Genomic DNA, 6,750 nt, shown 5'->3' on the forward strand with positions numbered 1-6,750 from the left:
TCTCCATATCCATTCTGCCCATACCCTGAAATCATGGCAGTCCACGAGAGCCAATCCAGTCATTCGGCAAGGTTGGGGCCTTATGCTTTTTAGTTTTCTATGTTAGTTTAAACTAATACTAAGGAATTCAATTCTACAATTATATTATATGGGCAGACAGAAAGACCCATTAGCCCAATCTACTCCAATGCATATCATCTCTAAACAGTATAACTACCAATTAAGATAGCCTTGACCTCATAATCTACATTAAGTGAAAAGCACGAATAAGATATAGATGCCACCATGCATCAAAGAGACAAGAAGGGGGAAGATGGAGTTTTGTCTTAGCTCTCTTACTTCACCTAACTGGAGAAAAGTGAGCTTGCTACCCGAGTCCCCACTCTCATCTCTCTTTCTTAGGTTGTCGAAGCTATTACTTTTTGTATCTATGGTTAGAGCTCTTCAATAGGATTTCAGCTTATGCTATCAGCCTATCACTGTTCTGACCCAATACATAAACACTTCCCACATTACCCTGTTACCCCCTTAGGTTATTTTATGTATGAAATTAAATTAAAAAATAGTTGTGGGCTAACATTTTCACAGAAGTTTGCACCTACGCAACTTGTGTTTTTGAACTCGCTTCATTCACTATTACCAATATTCACCGCAAGAACACAACCCATCCTTAAAATGGTGGAAACGATATGCATCCCTCATAATAATTTCTCGCATGAAAATTTTGGAGATGAACTTGGTGGCAATATGACAGTCACCACACACACGAAGGTTTTTTGTGATCCGAATAGGAGTCCCAGGCCTTGTGCTAATAACCCCAAAAGCAATGGCCAGCCTCTCACTGTGACTACAAAGCATGTTTTCCTTCAGTTCCTCCTCCACATCATGCAGCACAAAATCTGTGCTAGGCAAATACCCCGCCTCCTTCATCTGCTTGTCCAAGGTTGACAACATTGCATAAATTTTCTCTGATTGAGGATGTGATCTGTCATCTGCAAGGAACGTGTGAATATTGTAGTTTACTTCAATCAGACTGCTCGTATTTTTATGAGTCCCCTATCTTTTATCATTGTCCTCATTTTTACCACATCATCCCACCTGCCAGCTGCAGCATAGATATTTGACAGAAGTACATAGTACCCTGTATTGTCTGGCTCTGACTCAAAAATTCGCTTCGCCCCGAGTTCTCCTAGTTGAACATTGCAGTGAATTCTACAAGTACCAAGCAATGTCCCCCACACTCCAGCATCAGGTTCTAATGGCATTTTTTTGATAAAGTTGCAAGCCTCATCCAGATGACCAACATGGCCAAGAAGGTCAACCATGCAAGCATAGTGCTCCGTCCTAGGTGTGATGCAATAATCTCGAGACATGCATTCTAAATATTGCCAGCCCTCACTCACTAGGCCTGCATGACTGCAAGCAGAAAAAACACAAACAAAGGTGATGTGGTTTGGCTTAATATGCGTCAATTGCATTTGGCGATAAAGTTCCAAGGCATCCTTACAATTTCCATGCATCCCATAGCCTGCAATCATTGTATTCCATGAGACTACATCTTTTTCTACAATATTTTCAAAGAGTTCACGTGCAATATTTATATTTCCACACTTGACATACATGTCAATGAGAGCAGTTGCTACAGAAACATCTGACTGAAGTCCATTCCTAATTATATAATCATGGATCCGTTTACCCTCCTGCAGAGCTGCTAAATGGGCACATGCTGGGAGCACACATGTCATGGTGACAGAGTTGGGTTGGACACCTGCAAGTTGCATTTCATGAAAAAGTATCAAGGCCTTGGCAGCATGGCCATTCTGAGCATAACCAGCAATCATAGCATTCCATGTGACTACATCTCTTTTCGATATTTTGTCAAACAACCTAGCCGCAACTTCTATATTCCCACATTTAGCATACATATCTACAAGAGCAGTTCCCACAGAAACATCTGATTCCAATCCACTTCTGATAATGTATTCATGAACCCTCTTACCTTGTTCCAGATATGCTAAACATGCAAATGCAGGGAGCAAACTTACCACAGTGACTAAGTTGGGTGTTACTTGATAAAATTGCATCTTACTAAAGAGTGTAAAAGCCTCATTCGCATCTACATTCTGTGCATAACCTGCAATCATTGCACTCCATGTGACTACATTTTTCACATTCATCGCATCGAAAAGTTTCATAGCAAGCTCCACATTTCCACATTTAGAATACATGTCTGTAAGGGCAGTTCCCACAAAAACATTTGATTCAAATCCACATTTGATGATGTAACTATGAGTCCACTTGCCCTGTTTCAGATCTCCTAAATGGGCATATGCTGAGAGCACACTCACCATGGTGACTGAGTTGGGCTTCATGTCTGCCAATTGCATTTGATAGAAATGTTCCAAAGCTTCTTCGGCATGTTCATTTTGGGTATACCCTGCAGTCATCGCATTCCGTGACACCACATTTGTTATAGAAAGTTTGTCAAATAATCCTCGTGCAACCTGTAATTTCCCACACTTTGCATGCATAGTTACCAGGGAATTCCCCACAGAAACATCTGACACAAGACCACTTTGAATTATATAATGATGGATCCACTTTCCTTGTTCTGAAGAACCCAAATCCCCACAAACTGACAACACATTTACAATGGTAACAGAGTCAGATTTTAGGCCTGCAACATGCATTCTGTGAAATAGGGACAAGGCCTCCTCTCCATATCCATTCTGCCCATACCCTGAAATCATGGCAGTCCACGAGATCAGATTTTTCTGAGGCAATTTGTCAAATACTCTGTGTGCACTTTCTATATTCCCACATTTAGCATACATGTCTACGAGAGCAGTTCCAACAGAAACATTAGACTCAAATCCCGTTATAATTACATAACTGTGAATCTGATCAGCTTGCTGCAAGCTAGCTAAATAGGCAAATGCAGAAAGCACACTGAAAATCGTAACTGAATTGGGTTTTGCATCTGAACGCTGCATTTGATTGAAGAGCATCAAGGCCTCACTAGCGTGCCCATTCTGGGCATATCCTGCTATCATTGTTGTCCATGAAACCACATCTCTCTGAGACATTTTGTCAACCATTTGGCGAGCATTCTCTAAATTCCCACATTTAGCATACATGTCTATTAGTACATTCCCAATATAAAACGAGCTCCAACAATCTGATCATGGATCTCCTTGCCTTCTTCCAAAGCCGATAAGCCTGCACACGCCCTGATTGCAAAGAGAAAGGTGAACTTGTTTGGCTCAATGCCTGATCCTTGCATTTCATAATAAAGTTCAAGTGCTTCCTGCCAGAGTCCTTTCCTGCTATAAGCCCTTATAACTGCATTCCATAAGTAAACATTCCGTTTACGCATTCTGTCAAACATATTGCGCGCATTCTTCCAGCTATTCCAGTGCCATATAAAGTCACAAGTTTGGTAACCAAAACTATGTTTTGTTCAAGTCCACTCATGAGTATCCGAGCATGGATTTGTTGCAGCTCATTCATGCTCTTACACACCTGCAAAAGAGAAGAGAAGGCTTTGAATCCGAGCGAGTAGCCTCTACATACTGTGCCATTGTGGCGAAGCGAGGAGACGTAGGTGGGGAGCTGCAATATCCGCTGCGGACATCGATCTGGACCTTCGCTTCAGCTTCCCAGTGAACGGTTATAACCATTCAACTCCCTTCCTTTAATCCAACGATTGACAATACTATAATCGTCTAACACATGATCTAACGGCATAGACGGATGACAGGTAGATTTTAGGGAGATTCATTTCAGAGGGGAACGCCTTACGGCGTAAAACTGTAAAGTAATTAATGAAAAAATAATTCATTCCATCACCACATAAAACCTTACCATAAAACAATGTATTAATAAAGGACCTCCTAATTAAATTCGAATATTTTATATATTCCTTTAATATTTCCTTGAATATATGCCTTGTTACTGAAGTCAAATCGAGAAACATAGATGGATTATTTTATAAAGTGGCTCAAACTATTAATCTTCAAAATCCAAAAATACTTTACCTTGCTTTAATCAAAATTGTTTTTCCCATTTATCTTATTTAATGGGAAACCATGTTTAATACATATTTATGAGGAAACATAAAGTAACGCTAAACCAATTGATTAGAATGTAAAATTATCATCAAAAAGTGTAGTTTGAGACTAATATATTAGACACAGCATATTCTTTATCTTTTAATATATAAGAACCTATCCGATATAAAATTAAAATTAACTTCAAATGAGAAGTAAATAAACTATTTGATATAGGAAACTTTTTCTCTTGTTTTTGTCCATATTGTCATCAAGAAAACTCGTTTATTTACACACCCAACAACCTTACGATTTTCACAAAAGTGACAACCTTCTTGGAGCATGTACTGATATGATTAAAAGTTATATTTATTTTAGTAAAAGAATATTTTTTGATTGCACATTTAATCTGTCAAAATATTTTCATTTTGATGTTTTTAAATTAGCAAGGTTGGTTTCTGACTCATTAATCAATTTTGATCAAAATCACTATAACATCTAGCATAATAAATTAGTCTCTCTCGATCAAAATATTTAACAGAGGATTTGAACTAACAATTTCAAAAGGAATGTTTCCAACTACTCTATATCCAATCAAAAGAGTTAACAGAGGATTTGAACTAACAATTTCGAAAGGAATGTTGCCAAGTAATCAATATGAAAGACTAGAAGAAATTTGTCGGCTTAGGGGGTCCTAACCCAAGTTCAGAGTTAGTTGCGCCAAACAAATCCTTACACTACTGGTCCTTTCAATATCAATCTACAGTGCACAGATTGAAGTCACACTAAAAGTGGTATGGGGGAATGCTGGAACCATGTTTCTGCACCTAGAGATCAGTATGATGTCCTTCTGTGACCTATATATACCTTCACGCAGACCTCTAAGCCCTTAATTCTTAGCACTGTAACTCCCTTCAATCAGCCTCTAGACCTTCATGAAAGTCTATTACTAGATTTTGCAGACCCTGAATAGGTGAATTAGCTACTTACACGCACCATAGATTACTCTTAGACAAATATTTACTCAAATCTACCTAAGTGTTCAATAACTTTAACAAAAGTGTTATGATATTCGCGTAATTAATCAACATTAATTATGTTCAAATAATAAGACAGACCAAGTAAATTCATGCAACAACACATCATTACTTTATAAAGAGCATATATCACAATCACACATAACAGAAGTAAAGAGATAAAACACATGAATTTTGCAACAATCTTCTTTATTCATCTTCAATATTTTCCTGTGAACTCAATTACAGGGGTCTGCGCACCTAGTTATAGACACTACTCTAGGCCTCTGCACACTGAGCTGTAGAGCCTTTCCCTCCTCTAACACTTCTATCTCTGCATTATACTTCTGTGCTCGTACCCATAGACTTAGATCGCTTCTTTTCTTAGACTCTCTAAGACACACCTATTTATACAATCCCATGGTTCGCAAAACATGGCTAGATCTTTAAAACTGACTCAAGCCTACATAAAGAAGGGTAAAACCCTTTTCAACTCTTAACTAGCTATGTGCTCCATGACCACAATTTGCAGATACTTCTAATATTTTTACATCAAAACTTGGGCTTTTGCCCTAAAACCTGGGCTTTTTCCCCAAAAATGACCCCAGGGGACCCCATCCCAACGGGCCCCCAACACAAAGGTCGTGACTCGCCCTCAACTCACTCATCTAGTATGGAAATATTATTGTGAAGATCCCCCAGCTCAACTTGTACAACCGCTACTTCAGCTGCGCTCTACTTGGTTGCCTGCTTTAGTTGCTCTACGAGCTGTAATGTGGTTGGTCCTTCACTGGCTCACTTGATTTTGTATTGTGTAAGCTATGAGTTTGCCAAATTTTCCTGTATGTTGGTAGAGATTAGGTAGGCTTCATCCAACCAAGGACCCAACCTCACCTTAAGGATTTCTTCTTTTTTTTGCTACTTCTACTTGTGCCAGGAGTTTTTTTTCCTCCTATAGCTTAGCAAGCCGCTATGTTGTAACAATGGTCCACATTGTCGCCCTTACTTTGTCGTATTGTTGCTAGAGCTCGTAGATATTGGTATTCAATATCTGCATGGTGGGATCCTCCTCAAATCTCATCACTACTTCCAGGCCCATTCAAACAAAGTTGTACAATTAGCAACTGTGACATCCATAGTATCTATTCCTTCCATGACGACAACTTCGCGTTGATCCCTATATTCAAGCAGAGTGGAAGGTTGTGACTTGAGTTCCACCTCTATGATTTTCATGTTGAGTTCAAACTGAACTCGGGCCACCTTTACCTTATCATTGCAGATGCCCACAACGCGTTTCTGGATCTTGGCCTCTAGTTGTGCTTCCTTAGGGACGTGCAACTCTAGCACTGTTCGGCAGGCCTTTGCAACTGATGCTGCCAAATGGGCATTCTGCTCCTTGATTGTGCCTCCTCCTTTCAAAGCCTTCATCTTCTCGGTGAAAATTTGTTCATTGTTCACCCTCTACTCACTAATTAAATTGGGAGTGCACTACTCCCGCGTTCTCAATTCCACTGTCATGCCTATTTGCAGCATGTGAAGATATTCGTTGCGGAGCACTGCAATGTTGAGGAAAATCTTCTTCAAAGTGATCACCATGACCTTATCATCAGTCAATTTTGTGCCTAGGGGTCCTTCAGGAAGCGCAACTATCTTGAGATCCATTTTCCTTACAAACTTTGCAGCCT

At 39.5% G+C, this 6,750-nt stretch overlaps 1 pseudogene; it reads right to left on the minus strand.

The window, feature by feature from the left end:
* Window positions 1–194: 194 nt before the first annotated feature.
* LOC149194212 (pentatricopeptide repeat-containing protein At3g12770 pseudogene) lies at window positions 195–6,493 on the minus strand (annotated as a pseudogene).
* Between the last annotated feature and the right edge of the window lie 257 nt (window positions 6,494–6,750).

Source organism: Pinus tabuliformis, chromosome 2_2, assembly GCF_031772625.1.
Source record: "Pinus tabuliformis cultivar Carrire ecotype Pingquan chromosome 2_2, CPIR1, whole genome shotgun sequence".
Taxonomy (NCBI): Eukaryota; Viridiplantae; Streptophyta; class Pinopsida; order Pinales; family Pinaceae; genus Pinus; species Pinus tabuliformis.